This window comes from Podarcis vaucheri, assembly GCF_965113315.1.
Source record: "Podarcis vaucheri genome assembly, chromosome: 8".
Lineage (NCBI taxonomy): Eukaryota > Metazoa > Chordata > Lepidosauria > Squamata > Lacertidae > Podarcis > Podarcis vaucheri.
The window spans coordinates 29,226,421-29,244,586 of record NC_138766.1 but is presented as its reverse complement, the minus strand read 5'-3'; the positions used below and the strand labels follow the sequence as shown (position 1 = coordinate 29,244,586).

General features: G+C 43.3%; 1 protein-coding gene across 4 annotated transcripts in view; it reads right to left on the bottom strand.

Annotated features, from left to right (window-relative positions):
• The window catches only part of FARS2 (phenylalanyl-tRNA synthetase 2, mitochondrial), a 200,766-nt gene that overhangs the window by 100,915 nt on the left and 81,685 nt on the right, over window positions 1–18,166 (bottom strand). The gene's annotated exons all lie outside the window — the stretch shown is intronic.

Genomic DNA, 18,166 nt, shown 5'->3' with positions numbered 1-18,166 from the left:
GGTCAAGTCTCTCTCATGTCATGCAAGTTTTCTTGGCATTTTCTGCCAGGAGAGGGAGCATTCAAACATACAACTCATTGGCTGCAGTTTTAAAGTGCTATGAAACCATGCATACATCTCAGTACGGGACCCATCATTTGTGTGCAAAGCAAGGCACTAAGCTCTAGAGTGTCCCAGTACTGTTTTCTGTGTACTGGGCCCACACGTTTCAAGATGTGCCAAATTCAACAGATCTTTTAACAGCTATACAATGACTCCATGGGTGCATGGAATGGAAACAGATCTGAATTCATCCAGGGCTAGGGGATAGAATCTGAGCTAAGCCACAACTGGGTGGAAACCCTCTTTCTTGCCCTCTCAAAGCATCACCCACCACCTGGGATTTTGCCACAATGGAGGCACTGTGGCGAAAGCTCTTTGCAAGCCAGCAAGTGCATCAGAGACATTAATGACTGAGGCACTGACCAGCATCGATCAATTGGTGCTGGTGTGAATGTGAAGCTGAAAGATGTAGAGGACAAAGCATTCGCTGCATGCTCGGCTTCAAATATGAACACAGCCTTAGTTAGAAAGCAGGAAGGATAGGGACAAACAGAGGCACCTACAGTATTAATGACACCCAGTGGGTTTATATATGAATAATTGACGGAGGCGGGGGGTGGGGAACTGAACTTCCCTGAAATCTTTATTTTAAGCTGCTCAAGGGCAGGGGTTGCCCCACATTTCTCTTTGAAAAGCATTTAGCATATCTGGAATGCTAAATATATAACAAAGTTGTCAACTAGTACCGAAAGAAATATTCAAGGCAATCTGAAAACGTACCAGAGACCTCCAGATCACAGAACTATAGGACCTGCAAAAAGGGAATCTCTTGCCTAGACACAGGAAGAAGCATAAGATGGGCGCCTGCAGGATCAAACCATTTTCACATTGCCAGGAAAAGTATGGCATATATCACACCAACTCATATGACTCTCATCCCATCAGGAGTGCCAACTTGGTCCCACAACTGTGGGTGCCCGGGGCTGTGGGCGCCCTTTGTGGGAGGTGTTGTGGTTGCTTGGGCCCCCAGGACCTCTGGGAGTTGGCACCTATGCATCCCATAAGGCTACTAATGAGCACCAAGCAGGGCTGCCGCCTCTCCCCACTCCCCTTTGCCCTCTCTCAGGAACCACTAACTGTTGTATTATGTAGAAACATACCTATACAAGGCTACAGGATTAAAGGTGAAGAGCATCATATAGGTTTTTGTTTCTTTGTTTCATAAATTTTATACACTGCCTGACTGAAACCCCCCCTAAAAACCCCAATGTGGTTTTCAATTCTTTCAACAGCTGTGTAATGTGATAAAGATATATGATGAGCAGGTGAACCACCAAATTGTGCCCTAGCTGCAGCTTCTGGGGTCAGCCTCAAAGGAAGCATACCATAGAGACCACTGCAGTAATTCAGTTTGGATGTTACTAGCGCATGGACAACACTGGTCAGACTATCCGAGTCCAGAAGCAACACTCCTGGTCTCAGTAGGTCACCTGGGCCTCTAATGAGAGAGATGGATCCAGAAGCACCCGAGACAATGAACTTGGTCCTTCATGGGATTATGTATGAAATGATTTACAAAGATCTGCTAACTTGGATAGTCAAATGGGTTGCCAGTTGCTAGGGGGTCAATCTGGACAGAGCGTTACCTTACAAACCATTACATGAAACCTTGAAATATATTTCAGCATTGCATACTTTAGAATCAAACTCCAGGTTGCAGCAAAAACTTATCTAGAAAATGCTTAACAACCCATCCCTTTATTGAGAAGCTAGAAAGCATGACTTGCAGGAGTTGGAAAAAATTATCAAATTTTATATATATCTCTCCCCAGAAGTGGTTTAAGTTACCTAGCAACCCATCTTTTTTCATAACACAATAGAAGGTCCACAAGTTTTGACTTGGCTTATACAACCAAGCATAGGTGGGTTTTTTGTTTTTTGTTTCTGTTGAGTTTTGGAGCTGCCAAATAGTGTGTCTTAGTTCAACCTGCTGCAAAGCTAAGAACAGTACCAAAAGGTCCTTTCTCTCTTGACAAACACAGCAATGTATATTGTGGTCAGAATCGAGTATACACTTCCACAGAGTTAACACTAAATACATTACTTCTGGTAAACGAGCCACCAAATGAGCCCATTTAGAGAGCTGTGGAAATTTGTGTCCCAGGCTTTTTAGACTCGTCTACCCATGTACTAGGTAAAAGGTTTAGGACCCCTGGATGGTTAAGCCCAGTCAAAGGCAACTATGGGGTTGTGGTGCTCATCTCACTTCAGGCTGAGGGAGCTGCGTTTGTCCACAGACAGCTTTCTGGGTCATGTGGCCAGCATGACTAAACCGCTTCTGGCACAACAGAACACCGTGACGGAAACCAGAGTGCACGGAAATACTGTTTACCTTCCTGCCGCAGCGGTGCCTATTTATCTACTTGTGCTGGCATGCTTTTGAACTGCTAGGTTGGCAGGAGCTGGGACTGTGCAACCGGAGCTCACCCTGTCACAGGGATTGGAATCGGCAACCTTCTGATTGGCAAGCCCAAGAGGCTCAGTGGTTTAGACCACAGCACCATCTGTGTCCCATGTACTATCTAAAACCAAAGGGGTGCATTGGTTGCAGATGTGATTTCCCCCCCACCAGCTCTCCTAACCTCACTACAATGGTTTACCACCAAGCATACACTCAGCAGGCCAAGTACAGTGGTACCTCCGGTTGCGGATGGGATCTGTTCCGGAGCTCTGGTTGGATCCTGAGGTTTTCGCAACTGGAGGTGCCTGTTCTGCACATGCGCGTGGTGTGGTAGAGCGCTTCTGTGCATGCGCCGAAACCCAGAAAAATACTTCCGGGTTTGCCACGTGTGTATCCTGAAGGCTATGTAACGAGAGGTGTGTATAAGTAGAGGTACCACTGTATATGATATACATGTTTTCAAGCACTTATTTGTCAAAAGGTTTATACAGTGGACGCTCGGGTTGCGAACGTGATCTGTGTGGGATGCACGTTCGCAACCCGCAATGTTTGCAACCCGCATCTGCGCGTTTGCACATGCATGGGTTGCGATTTGGCGCTTCTGCACATGCGCAAAGCTTGATTTAGTGATTCTGCACATGCGTGACCGCCGAAACCCAGAAGTAATCAGTTCCGGCACTTCCAGGTTTCGGCGGTCTGCAACCCAAAAAAACGCAACCTGAAGCGGCTGTAACCCGAGGTATGACTGTACTTACATTTTCATATGTGTACACCTAAAAACCACATACATTTTTATGTGTGTGAAAACACCCTATGATTTTAGTTCTTATGGGCTTACAAGCAAGCAAGGTCAAATAGTGTTCGGAAGTATTAAAGCCTCCCATGGGTGGTATTGAATGATTGAAGTTAACCTTTGGGGATGCAGTTTCAACACAGGTTTTATTTGGCCTGATTCTGCGCAGCCCCTTGGCCTGATTCAGCGGCAGCCCCTTGAAAACAGAAGTGCCTCAGGACTGTTCGACACAGGAATGGCATTATGCGTATGAAGCAGCTTCCAGGAGATTTCAAAATCTCTTTTACGGGGAGCTGCAATCATGTGGTTGAAAACTGTTTGAATGGTGTAGTAAGCAGCCAGAAACAAATACAGTGGTACCTCGGGTTACATACGCTTCAGGTTACATACGCTTCAGTTTACAGACTCTGCTAACCCAGAAATAGTGCTTCAGGTTAAGAACTTTGCTTCAGGTTGAAAACAGAAATCGTGCTCCAGCGGTGCGGCGGCAGCAGGAGGCCCCATTAGCTAAAGTGGTGCTTCAGGTTAAGAACAGTTTCAAGTTAAGAACGGACCTCTGGAACGAATTAAGTACTTAACCTGAGGTACCACTGTATGAAGCTGCTTTGTACATCACGTGTCTGAGGCATTTCATTTTTTTGAAGCAGCTATGGGTTGAAATAGAGATGATGCAAGAGATTTGTGAATGGTTTGTTTTTGTTTTTCCGGTTTCGACTCCTCTTTCCATTTATGCTGCCATGGAAAACCCTGATTTAGAGCAGAATGGTGGCAAGTGGAGGGAGTTTAACTCTTTCCTCCTGCACCATTCCCCAATTTTAATTGCTACCCTAAAGCCGCTATCTGGGCAGGCACATTTGTTGGGCATTTCCATTGCACAGAAAGTAGACTTTCTGTCAAGAGGGGGGAGAGGGACGTAGGTTTAAGGAAATAGCACAAGGGGAAAGGCTTAAACACAAACCCTGCTCCCTCCGAGCCCACCCTGCTCAGAGTAGTACCTCTGCTCTGATCAAAATCACAGTTCCTATCGTGGCATCAGTTTCATAATTTTTGACCTGGCAATGTATCATGAATCTCTCTGTCTCTCTCTGTGTGTGTGTGTGATATGCAAAAATCACAATGTGGGAAAAACCACACAGCCAGCTAATGCCTCTACATAGCTCCAATGTCCTGATTTCAGACATTGTGATATATATGTATTTGCAATGCTTAGGTGGAGATATATCACGATGTTGGAAACCAGATATCGCCCAGCCCTACTGTTCACCTCTACATAGTTCCATACTTATTTCAGACATCATGATATATTGATATATTGCGGTGTTTAGGTGGTGATATATTGTGATGTTGAAAACCAGATATCGCCCAGCTCTAGTAAAGACCCATTTATCCAACTGGGAAGGCCTGCTGGAACAAAAAAAATATATGTCTTCAATTGCTTCTGGAATCCATATAATACATTAAATCACCACACACCTGGCGGAGTTTTAATTCAAGATCTCTTCAAGTGAAGTATCTTTTAAAGTTTTCCTTTCCCTGACCTCTCCCTTTGACTTGTCTTACCAAATAAACATTTAAAAATATAGAACACGACAAGGGACTCCATCCTGGTGATATAGGATAACTAGGGACATCCAAGAGCCTAAGGCAAAGCCCTCGGCAACGCACAAATTCCAACAGAGATTGCCTTTGGACATGTTGGGCTGTCAATGTGAGGTTGGTTATTTCTCTTTTGAAACTCCTTGCCTTGGTTGGTTTAGTTAGATTTCTTAACACGGAAGTCCTATATGCCTTGCCCCAAAGGTAGCCAAGATTCTTCCGCTACATATTCTCACCGCAGCAGAAATCCATGAGAATGTTGTTGCTTTAAACGTACATAGTAGCATGTGTAATTGCTTTGTTTTCAGAGTTCATTTTCAGGGCAAAGGTTCTTTTTCTGCCCTTGTGTCAGGAATCTGTACATCAGCAGTAACTGCCGTATATCATTGACACTTAAGGTATCCTCACATTGTCACTAACTCCACTCTCACTATTAGCTTTCAAAGCCGCATTCAAATGTTGACAAGTTACTTGACAAATGTTGCTGCTAGGGGCATTTTTTTCTCCCACCTTCTTCTTTGGCAATCACTCATAGCCGAGTAAGATTGTCTTCCATAAACATGTTTGGGTTGGGCTTTTGGAAGACGCCTGTGTGTGAATTTGTTTTATGTGTGTAGATCAGTGCATGCTGACCAACGCACAGTCTTCGCAGTACAGCTCTCTTCTGATGGCATGAAGTAGTCACGACAAACCGGTAGATTCCTATCTGCTGCAGCCTTCATCCGCCTTCACAGCTGTTGTAACTTACCGCTTGTTATCATCTGCCTGTTCTGCCATTGAGGACTTCTTGGATCATTCTCCCACCATGTTCAGTCTGACTAGGAAGCTTAAGCCACATTCCTACTTCAGATAAGTGTGAACATTTGAGGCAGCTGTCACACATGCACAGATGCGAGAGCATGCACAGATATCACAGCTTTGTGAATAGGAATAGAGGCAGGCGTTTTCTACTGCCCAAACCTTTATACCGGCCGGAGTAAACTTGTGGGAACATGATATGTTCTATTTTCCATCTCTGAAAAACAGACTTCTATGCCACATCACTATTAGTTTTTGAAACTATCCTCAGTTTCAAAAGCAGCTCAACGAGCATCATAAGATGCTGCTGTTTGAGAAACACAGGTCCAAAGTCCCTTGGGCATATGAAACCTGTTGCACGGTTCTTCACGACCTTCTTATCTTGAATGCAAGACCATCCATTTCAATTACCGTACTTCAACAGCACCTTTAAAGTTATTCTGAAAGGAGCCCGTGGAATTCAAGACCGTGTTTTAACTACCAAATGTAAGCAGAAGTGATAGGAATCGGTGGTGCAGTGAGGAAATGGACTTAATGGTCTAACAAGCACTCTTTCAGGTGATAATGTGTATGCTTCACTTACTTTAAGTTGCCCTATAGGAGCGCTCCTTAGCTGGGAATGTACATTGCTTCACTTACTTCAAAATATAGTTAAGTGAGCTCTGCTGCATTTGAGAGCCTTTTTGCTCATTCTGCTGAGGTCCTGGATTCCTGCCCAAAAGTCCCATACCCTCCAACACTTCTCTGATGAAAATAGGGACATCCTAATTCATAATAACAACAACAATAATTTTATTATTTATACCTCTCTCATCTGACTGGGTTGCCCTAGCCGCTCTGGGCGGCTTCCAACATACCGTATTTTTTGCTCTATAAGACGCACCAGACCACAAGACGCACCTAGTTTTTGGAGGAGGAAAAAAAGAAAGAAAAAAAATCTGAATCTCAGAAGCCAGAACAGCGAGAGGGATCGCTGCGCAGTGAAAGCAGCAATCCCTCTTGCTGTTCTGGCTTCTGGGATAGCTGTGCAGCCTGCATTCACTCCATAAGATGCACACACATTTCCCCTTACTTTTTAGGAGGGAAAAAGTGAGTCTTATAGAGCAAAAAATATGGTATATAAAAACATCATTAAACATTAAACATAAAAAACTTTCCTATACAGGGCTGCCTGTCGATGTCTTCTAAAGGTTGTATAGTTTCATTCACTTGGGGGTTGTATACCCTCCAACATTTCTCCTAGTTTTCTCTGAGGAAAAGTAGGACATTCCAGGAGTAAAATGGAAAGTGGGATGGCTTCTGTAAATCTGGGACTGTCCCTGGAAAATAGGGACACTTGGAGGGTCTGAAGTCCTACTTTGATGGCACTACTTAAGCTGATGCAAGAGATTTAGACTGGAATAATAGAAAGTATTATTGCTTTGTCATAAGACTTGGCCTAACTTATTGCCAGCTAGCACCATCACATGCCTGATCATCTGTGCCTATATGCCTACCCAGAAGCAGTTGGGAATTACCTAGACAAAGAGGATGATGATAATATAATTCTGGCTCCCTAACATCATTGTTATATTGCACCCCATGCAAGATACAGAGGAGTTTTGTTGCTTAGCGACTAAGAGCACATGGGAAGTAGTTAATCAATATAGCTTTGACTATAACCCCTTCACAAACAAAAGTAAAAAAGTAATTTACTCTGAAATTCACTGAGTAGAATATCTCCCATTGTGTTCTGACCTTTTCTTTCTTCTCCCGCAAGCTGAACAAATATTTGTAACTGATAACTCAATGATTTATCACTGGACAACCAGCACCAAAGCACCTAGCTGATTATTATGTTAAGGAACATGAGACCTGTAAGAATCTATCCGGGATTAACAGATCTGTTTTGCATAGGAACCCACTAAAGAATTCATAGTTCTTACCACTTGTAATAAGATGTATTCCACTAAGAGGTCAGCGTATATAATGCTCTATACTCTAGAATTAACAAGCCAGGCATGCACTTCACAGCTGGGGTCATGGAGCATGCGTCTCCTCAGGAGGCTGGTAGGAACTCTTTGAGAGGCTCAAATGAAGAGAGGTTAAGAGGAAGAAGAAGTCCTCTATTGTGAAATCTGCAGCCAACAAAGCACCAATAATCAGGGTTATTAGTGAATGCCATCATCATACCATATTATCTTAATTATTAGCATGTCAGAGGACAGATCAAGGGACAGGTTCTTGGCCTTTTCAAGACTACACAGCTGCCAAAAGCTTAAAATGAGACCAATATCTTTTTACACTTAAGTTATATTCTTTAGCCTGCATTAGCCTAAATTACCACATTTTTCTGTGTATAACACGCCCCCATGTATAAGACGCCCCCTATTTGGGGGGACTCCAAATGGAGGAAATGGGGGGAGACTGTATCCATGTATAAGACGACCCACAATTTTGAACATAATTTTTTTAATAAAAAAGCACAACCTAGTGTTACACACGGAAAAGTACATTATTTTGTATTGTTGATATCGGTTTTGAATCCATTGATAATGCATTTCTTGTGCTCCAAACAGCTACAGTGATTATGTGTGTGTAAACATTATAAACATATGCCTGTGTGTGTGCATATATAGATAAACAGATACATACAATGAGTCATTTTCTTAGCTACTACGTCTTCAAGGGCATTCATACATGACAATCATTGGCTCAAGCAATTAACTGACAATGAGCAGCGGGGTGGGGTGGGGGAGATAGCACATGCACATCCCTTGATCCCAGGCCAAGTTCATTCAGCTCATTCTTAAATTTATTTGTAGGGATAAAATGATGAATAGCTTTTCAAAGACAGGCAGAAAGAGATTGCTTATTGCAAGCACTTCCAGCACAGCACTAGGGCATACAATACATTGATGAGAGTGTGAAAATGCCAGTTAGCTCAGCCAAACTTTTGTCATCTCAATATGGTCCCGTCCCCCCCATGTTATATGTTTCCACTTCAAGTAAGAATCAACAATTCTGCAAGGAAAGCTAAGTAGAGTGGAATAGAAATTTGATCTGCTAGCACTGGTTGAGTAGAACCATGTGACACTTGGGACAATGTCAGGCCAACATATTTTGGTGCCCAAGATGCAAAATCCATGTGGGCAACCACGACAACCCCCATGGCACAATAATGTAATTCTAAATCAAATAACGACAATTTCCTGCCCTTTAATGATGTTCCACTGTCACACCCTTCGCTCCTGACAGGGCCAGATCTATTCCAACACTGCAATCCAGAACATACAATCCTGATAGGGAAAAAAGCCACATGCCTTATAAAATGGAGTATGCTCCCTTTTGGGGAATGCCATATTTCAACCCCAATTCTACCGTGAATTTATTGGGATGGTTCATACGTACACGGAAACCAGTTTGGTCTTGGTTTGCAATCCTGATGTGCGAGGCATACACAAACCCACAGATTGCCAGTATAGACAAAACCTTCCACTTTCAAGATGTTGCTGAACTACATCTCCCCATCATTCCTGACCGCTTTCCATGCCGGCTGGATCTGAAGGGAGTTGCTGTCCAACACCTCAAGGAATACAGTTTCTCCACCACCGCAGTAATTCCTTCCAAGCTCTCACTAACTATACCCACACACTTAGTTAAAACTAGTTAATGGTTTCGCAAAGTGAAGCAAACGGTTTCGACAACGGTGTGTATTTTGTCTGCCTCTCAATCCCTCCACCACACAAACCAAAATGAATTCACAGAGAATGTTATTTTCTCACTAGTATTTACCACACACAAAAGGGCCTGCCGGAAAGTTCTCCTCATGAGCTGTGGTACTGGCATGTACGCTCGCCGTATGCTAACTAATGGCTTTCCATGCCTGGAGCTTTTTGTCTGAGTTTTCTATGCCTGTGAAGGTCCCGTGTCTAGATGAATGCTTTCTAAATCAATGCTTTTATATAACTGCTGGCTTTTATACGACTCGCAGTGCAATCTGTTTGCCACAAATGGTTAAACAATCACCTCTTGGCACCTCTCTCTCTCTTTTTTTAAGCTGCTAAAGAAAAAAAATTAAGCCTCTGCTAGTGATTACAACATGCAGCTATGAACCCAATTAACAGTCTGCAATATGTCCTGCTTCTTTTATTCCCTTCTGACAACACCGCAGGCAGCAGAAACTCTCATAATAAATAGGTGACTACTGCTTAACACTTTGCACTGTTTCAGCACTTTCCTCTCACTCATGGCATTAATTCTTTCTCTCCCCCGGTTATTAGCAGATAAGCCTGGCAGCAGGGGGTTGCTACCAAGTGGTATATCCAAGCACAGACATAGGCTTTGGATTTCCCTGGGGGCATTGTAAGGCAGGTAGAACATCCTGGTTGTGAAAAAAGTGGGCACGCAAACTGCCAAATGGAAGATCATTAAAAGGCATTTTGTCTGCTCCTAGGCAGCACACAATGTTGACTTCAGTCCTGACTGTGGCCCATTTTGCATCTCAACGCACCGATGAGCCACAACCCCACTAATGGGTTGACATTGTTTAACATGCCTTGATTTACTAAGAAGTAAGATTTCTGATGAAAATGCCAAGCTGGTTTCAATAAGCTGGATAGCAAATATAATCAATTCAGCTATACAGGATGTGATTAAACAAGCAATTAAAGCGAGGTGAATTCCAGTCAATTCTGGATGCAATGATTAATTGCTTTAAAAATGCCCACCTGCAGGGGTTAGTAGTCATTTCAAGCAAATCCCTGATGGCTGGCCTGCTTCACAGCAAAAACATGGCAAGCATCAGAAATACATAACAGACAGATGTATGCAAACGGATAAGATACAAACAGCAATTTCAAGAACAAGTATTACCACTCAAGGTTATTATTTTGAAGTCCACATACTTGAAATGGAATTAGGAAATTTATACTCCGCCACCTACATTTTATTTTCATAGGAAATTCATAGGACTTTTATGTTGTAGTTTAGCCTTGTACATTATTAACGGGCCTGGTATATAATTGTTGGGTCTGACCCTTTGCTGGCTTGACAGCTCAGTTGCTTTTCTATATGACTGGGAACTCTGTGGTTTCCTCAAACCTCTCCTCTGGCTTCCTCTTTTTTGCCAAGCATCAGATCAACTTTCGAATTAATGCCGCGCTAACAAGTTCTAGTCATTCCTGCTTTTGTATGGTCTACACTGACTTCCCAAAAATTCTCTCCTCTTCAATACAGTGGTGCCCCACAAGACGAATGCCTCGCAAGACGAAAAACTCAGTAGACGAAAGGGTTTTGCGTTTTTTGAGCTGCTTCGCAAGACGAATTTCCCTATGGGCTTGCTTCGCAAGACGAAAACGTCTTGCAAGTTTGTTTCCTTTTTCTTAACACCGTTAATACAGTTGCGACTTGACTTCGAGGAGCAACTCATAGAACGCGGTGTGGTAGCCTTTTTTTGAGGTTTTTGAAGACTTTGGTGATTTTTGAAGCTTTTCCAAAACTTTCCCGACACCGTGTTTCGCAAGAAAGAGGCACCACTGTATCTCCCTTTGTTTGTATGGGTCACGAGGCTTCAGCTGTTGAACCCAAGACAAAAAAAGTAAGAGATGGCAACTCACAAAACCTAGAACATTTGACAAGAGAGGAAGTATCTTCTCAACCCTATAAAGCAAAAGCCACCCACCAAGTTATTTTGGGAGGGATGTTACCAGACCCATCTCCACACCAAGCAAGCATCCTGTCCCTGATTATGGCAGCTCTTGATGGTCCAGTAAAATGGAAAGCGAGTGATTTCCTGACCTTTATAGGCCACATCCAAGGGACCAGAAAAGGCATCCCAAAGTCTGTTGTATCATATCCAGACTACACTACGTAATATTCAGATTCTCTTGACATATTAGCTTCTCATAAGACCATCTGCACAGGGAATGGGGAACAAAAAGCAAAATGCCTAAGACTACATAGAAAAGATTGAACTTTTCCTTCTTTTTCATGGTGTCCTGTACAATTATATGATTGTACTTTGCTCTGCCCCACACAAGTCCATGGGGTGTTCCATCACCAGTCATTTCACCTCCTGCTTCTGCATCTTGACCATCCAAAATACCTCCCAATCAATCTTTACTGACCCACTCTACTCACTACATCCCCCGGCCTCTCACCCAGAGCCCTCTTCCTGTGATGCAGGCTTGCAGGAGAACTAATCTGAGATGACCATTTCTTGGGCTATAGACACACTGGGCTCTTTGCCACCCAGCAAGATCAGATGAGTGAAACTTTCTTAGGGGAACCAGAAACTTCCTACGGGGCTTAAGTGCCCTGTCATTGCAGACAACTTGGTGCCAGGTAAGGATTACACTGAGGATCAGCTTGCCTTGAGACTCCACTGGACTTCTATGCCAGCTGCAGAAAATGGAGGAAAAGAAGATGTCTCTGGGTAAGAAATTCAGAGAGAACAGTCCAAGAAGTATCTCCGCTCAAATCTTTTGCTTCATTTTGTATAGTTCAGATTTATACTGTTGGTGTGTTTTTGTTTCTGCCATTAGAAATTCTGTTAGCAATTAAGTATATTGTTTTTGATAGAAGTGATAATCTGGCACCACATGGATTTCTGATTCAAATTAAATAAGTCCTGTTTTTAAAAAAGAAGCAGCTTCACCTAAGTGCTTTGGAAGCAAAAGACATTCAAAGCTTTCCATTATGTCTGGGGTCCCCAATACAGTGCCCCATGAGCACTTATGGGGCCCCCTTGTCATCCACCTTGTCTCTCCCAATAACTAAATAAAATCACACTTTTTTAGTTTCTTTCCATCTCTTCCCCTCCCACCGCGGCTCCTCCAGTGGGAAACAACTTGACCGGCTAGAAAGAGAAATGCAAGTCTCCAGTCTCCTTCTTACCTTCTTTTCTTGAAGATGGACCAGAATATCTCTGAGCCTCAAGTGAACATAGAGGCATTCTTTCAGAAAAGGGTGTGAGGTGACTGTGGGCTACTGCTTTGCCTTCCAGCCTCCCTCTAAAACTCCTACTCAACTGCTTGGGAAGCTTGGGGACAGAGATAGTAGCAAGTGCCTGGGAGAACATTTTGCTTGGTGTGTGTGCTGTGTTGCCTGGCTAACGACTGCATTTTCGGTGGGGTTGCTTGTTTTTAGGGGAAAGATAATATTTCTTGTTTTGGGTAACTAGTCAGCCACCTACCCCTTGGCAGTCATTTTACATGGGTGCCCAAGACAGTTCTCAGATTTCAGAAGGTGTCCCTGGGCAGGAAAAGGCTGGGGACCCCAGATTTTAAACCACATAAAGAGGTTTGTACATAACTGGCCATTTACACACAGGGAGTGAGGTTAATGGGAAAATGGGACAGAATGAAACTGGTATGGATTGGAAACCGACTGATCTTCGCACTTTGCACTAACAGAAAGCTTATGCAAAACTGGGCAGCCAATTTTTATCGCCACACCCTACGTATGACAGCCACCCCCACACCATACCCTTATACTGTTCCAGAGGGTTCCCCAACTCTCAAAAACAGTTTTTCGGCTGCTTGGACAGCTGTAGTGGGTAGGAACAATCACCAAAAACCAAGTGTCTCATCTAGCACAAGAAAAAGTCCTAGTGCAAAACCACAACGATGCAGCCCTGTATAATAAATCAATCATCCAAATTCAAGTATTTTACGTTTCACCCCACACTTTGAATTTTGTCCTCAGCCATAAAATAATGCCTGGGAATTTGATGTTTATCTTTTCAAAAGAAATGAAATGCAACTTACCAGTTAGGTTATTCTCCAAGGTGGTTATTAAATAGGGTGTTGCCATGTTCTTTTCTCATGACACGGCTATGCCAAACAGAAAAACCCACTCCTTTTTCTGCCGATTGACATAGTTCTAGGATCTTCATGCACTACCATCCAAACAAAATCATTACAATCTATGGCTTTTAGCATAGGTCAAGCAGTACATACATTTATGCACTATACAGATGGCACTGTAATGGAAAATTTGCATCTTCACAAAGGAGACAAGATTAAAAGAGTGCTCTGGGAAGTCACCTTTTTCTTGTCAATTGGGGATCCAGGGATAAAGAACTATTTTGCATTGCAGAAGCGATGCCTCTGTAACAGCAGGAAATCACTGGCCTAATGGCATACACTGGAATATCATTAGAGTTAAGGTAGTCTAGTCAAATCTCTTTTTTTTTACAAAAGTATGGAAATGGCCATAGAATGGTTGCCCTCAGAATAAATATCATAAATGGCAATCCAGTATAGAACGAAGATATTCAATCGCTACTTAAAAAGTGAACCATATATACACAGCGCAGCTGACACTCCAGAAATGTTGCTGCTCTGGGAGGAGTTACTGCCATAGCTAAAATATCCATTTTTGGAGACCACAACACTTACATGGTTCATCTTCTACAACTAATGATGAAGTTAAGAGATGTACAGTGCCACTTTCTCCCAGGAAAACCTGCTCTTTAGTGTTGAATTGCAGCAGACATCCATTGGGTTTTCCATGTATTGAGGTTTGCTCCGAGTGGGTTTTCCCTGGAACAATGGGAAACCACTTGGACCTGTGCTTTCAAGGCAAGTGTGGACGAGCCATATGTCTACACCCTCTTCTCCTTCTCACACCTTCAAACGTTGAATATGAATGTCCTCATGCTTGTTAATGGTTCGATTTGCATACAGTGGTACCTCAGGTTACATACGCTTCAGGTTACATACGCTTCAGGTTACAGACTCCACTAACCCAGAAATATTACCTGGGGTTAAGAACTTTGCTTCAGGATGAGAACAGAAATCGTGCTCCGGCGGCACAGCGGCAGCAGGATGCCCCATTAGCTAAAGTGGTACCTCAGGTTAAGAACAGTTTCAGGTAAAGAACAGACCTCCAGAACGAATTAAGTTCTTAACCCGAGGTACCACTGTACTGGGGCAGGGGCAAGGGCAACTTCCTACCCAACAATAAAGTGGGAATTCACTTATATCACATGTTGTGGGGGAAATGGTGACGCCCAAATAGAGTATAAATACTCTTTTCACTGTCCTCTAGAGCCAAATGAGAGCACATCAGAGCTGAGAGCAATTTTTATCATTTTAGACCAATTGCTCTTTGGAATGGCGCTCATAGTTGTCTGGTTTGGCACAAGTATATTTTCCTCATCTCCTCTGTTGTTTAAACATTCTTCATTTCACTGCTTTCAATTTATCCAATATATTTAGAATAAAGGTGTGAAATGTCTGTAGAGTTTTGCTTCATATTGTTGACAACCACCAACAGTCATGCCTCAAAAAGACAGAGAGACACTCCATCAACCTCCATACAAAAATGAAGAAGGAAGGGGGGTAATTAATATTTTTTCCCCTTTTCCAGTGCTGTTGGTCCCTCTCCCCCACCCCAATCCACTGAAAAAAAACACACAGCTAAAAAGTTCATTTTGAAAAGTGAAATACTTTGAAGAAATTCTGTCCTACTTGTGAGCGGAAATATTTTCCTTTCATGCATTCATTTGGACATTTCACAGAGCCCTATGCCTATGATAAAAGTATGAGAAGGCACGACTCAGGTAAATTCCTTTCCCTTTCCTTGTTAAGCTGTTCCTCTTTCAAGAATTGAACTGCAGGCAGAGGAAGGTGTGGGGGGAGAAAGAGAGAAGGCTAAAAATTAAAGAAAGCATGTACCTCATTTCTCATTGTTAAAACTGACTGCCCTTCAAAACATTTAGGCATGACTAGTTCTTGACACTGCTTGAAGGGCTATTATTGCTAGATCCTTCAGTGGCTAATTGGCCATGCTATGTCTGGAGCTGGCAAAAGACTTAAATATGCCTTTGAACTGACTGCGCTGAATGACAGAGTCAAAAGTGATCCTTGATGGAACAAATCTCAACTAAACAAATGGAACACAGTTGGGAGTTATGTGCATGAGAACAGTTGCCAGATCAGTTCAGTGTCTCTACATCCCTGTATCCAGTTCTGTGCAAGAGTTGTTGTTGTTTCACTAAATTTGTATACTGCCCTATACCTGCCGGTCTCAGGGCGGTTCACAGGAAAAGGCAGAATATGAGACAAAATACATAATCAAAATAAAATATAAAATAAAAAAACCAATACCCCCCAACATGTTTTAAAAGGACATGGGATGTCAATCAACCAAAGGCCTAGTTAAAGAGCAATGTTTTTGCTTAGCACCTAAAGGTGTATAACGTAGGCGCCAGGGAAACCTCCCTGGGGAGAGCACACGACAGATGGGGAGCCGCTGCAGAAAAGGCCTTATTGTATTGCCACCCTCGTTAAAATCCCAGGCATATAGTTAAATTAATAGTTTAGCTTGCAAAACTAAGCCCTGTCTGCAGAGGGTGCACATAGCGGAATACAAACAGGAGCTGCTTGTCAGCTTGCAAGGAAGGAGTTTGTAGAACTCAGTGCAGATACAGTGGTACCTCGGTTTAAGAACAGCCCTGTTTGCAAATGGATTAAGTTTGTAAACCGAGGTACCACTGTATAGTGCTTAACCCTGGTTAACATGAACCAAGGTTTGCAAAAACATTTAGAACTTGGTTTTACCTATCAGTCACAAGTTAGCATGGTTTAGTCAATCAGACTTAATGCTTAACTGTGATTTAGGAAAACAAACTTTTAAGTTTTGTACAGCATTGCGCTTTTATGTTTTCCTGGACATGTCAACCAGTTGTCATAAATACAATTATGTGGGGCATATATGCCTATTCATCACTACATATGAACCAACAACCAAATATGGATATTATACTATCTATGTTGCCAAATATGGATTTTATCTATCAATATATATTGTCTTAGGACAGGCATTCTATCATAGCTTTAGCTGTGCTTTACATATACGCATTGTGACTTCATGTTGCACGTTACTACAACTGCAGCCACACACATTTATGTGGATAGACAAAATGGATGGCTATTTCTCTCTCTCTCTCTATGCTAGGGGCAGCAGATTGGACAAAAATATTTGCTGTAGGTTATTCAACTGTGATACCTCGGGGGATTCAAGATGTGCTACATCTGGTGTCTGCTCAGGTTTTATGAGATAATTGCTCCCTAGCCCACCTAAAAACATGGCGTAACCGAGGGGTTTGCTTTCTAAATTTAAAAAACATGGAACGGGCAGGAATTGAATCAGTCACGTCTCGGTGGCATTGATAGTATGGGGCGGTGCTGGTGGTTATAAATAAGGACACAAACAGCAATGGTGCAATAAGAACAGGATTAATCTAAGTGTGATTAATTCCGTGTCAGATTAAAATGGATATTGCCAGCTGTATCGGATCCATTCTGCTGAATTATTTCTGCCTGTCACTTCTGGGTCCCCTCCCCTTTGCCCAAACGGCCCTCTGTGGTGGATAAACCTTCAGGAGAGTTAATTGTCACATACATGGGTTTAATCACAATGTCCGCGGAGTTTGGGGGCCTTGCCTTCAGCGATCCATGACTAATTGTTGTGGTAATTTTTCAATCATTAACAGGAGCGCATATGCTGCTGACAAATCCCATGGCACCCACTAAAACCCCACTGGCAAGATGAGCACACGCCTTTGCGAAGGCCACCAGACCCTTCCCCACCGAGGCCATTATGCTGCCATTAATATCTTATAAGCATGCGCCCGTTTCTTTCAGAAAAGGAGGGCCCTCTCCCAGAGAGGGAGGGCCCGTTTTTGTTTATTCTCAGCATTTCAGAGGCAAGATGAGGTGGCGGCCAAGCTGAGGCAAGAAGGGAATTAAAACTCCATCTGGGACAGCCTAGCTGAGGGCCTGCTCTGTATTCAGCTGGTTCCTCGTTCATTTGCCGCGGAGCTCCTGCGTTTCGGCAAGTGTGCCCTTTCTTTGAGCTTCGGCTGTACTGGAGATCTCCATGGCAACCGCTGGTGCTCATCTGCTGCGCCATACTGCAGCTTCCCCTCTGCTCAATTCTCCAGCCTCCCCGTGTCAGACGGGGCATGCTATATGCACGGGTGGGACGAGACCTTGCCTCGGGGAGTCCTCGAGCTGACTGAAGTCTCATTCTAATCACCTTCTAATACCAACGATTACGCTGCGTGTGCAGGCGTGTGTGTGTTTGTTTTTCAAGGGGGGGGGGTGAAACTCCACCCTTTTTCTTTGAGATTGCCCTTTATAAAATCAAAACGCTTATAGCGTTCTCTGCAACTCGAAAGGAAGGCGAGCAAAATGCAGCAAGGAGCAGTCCTGCAACAAGGGCATGGCTTATTAAAAGTTGATCTTGCTGCAGAGTTAGGTGAGGTGTCCACACACACACACACACACACAACTGAACAGATTGCTCCTTTACCTCAGCTGTCAGGACGATTGCCTGGGGATCTGGGAGACCTGGGTTCCAGTCACCCCTGTGACTCCTCGTTGTAAATTAATTTATTCATTGGCACGCAGGCCAGTCTGTGATACTTGAGGCATATGGCACCCTCTGCTGGTTCGTATGCACTCCTAAGGGGGAAACACCTTATT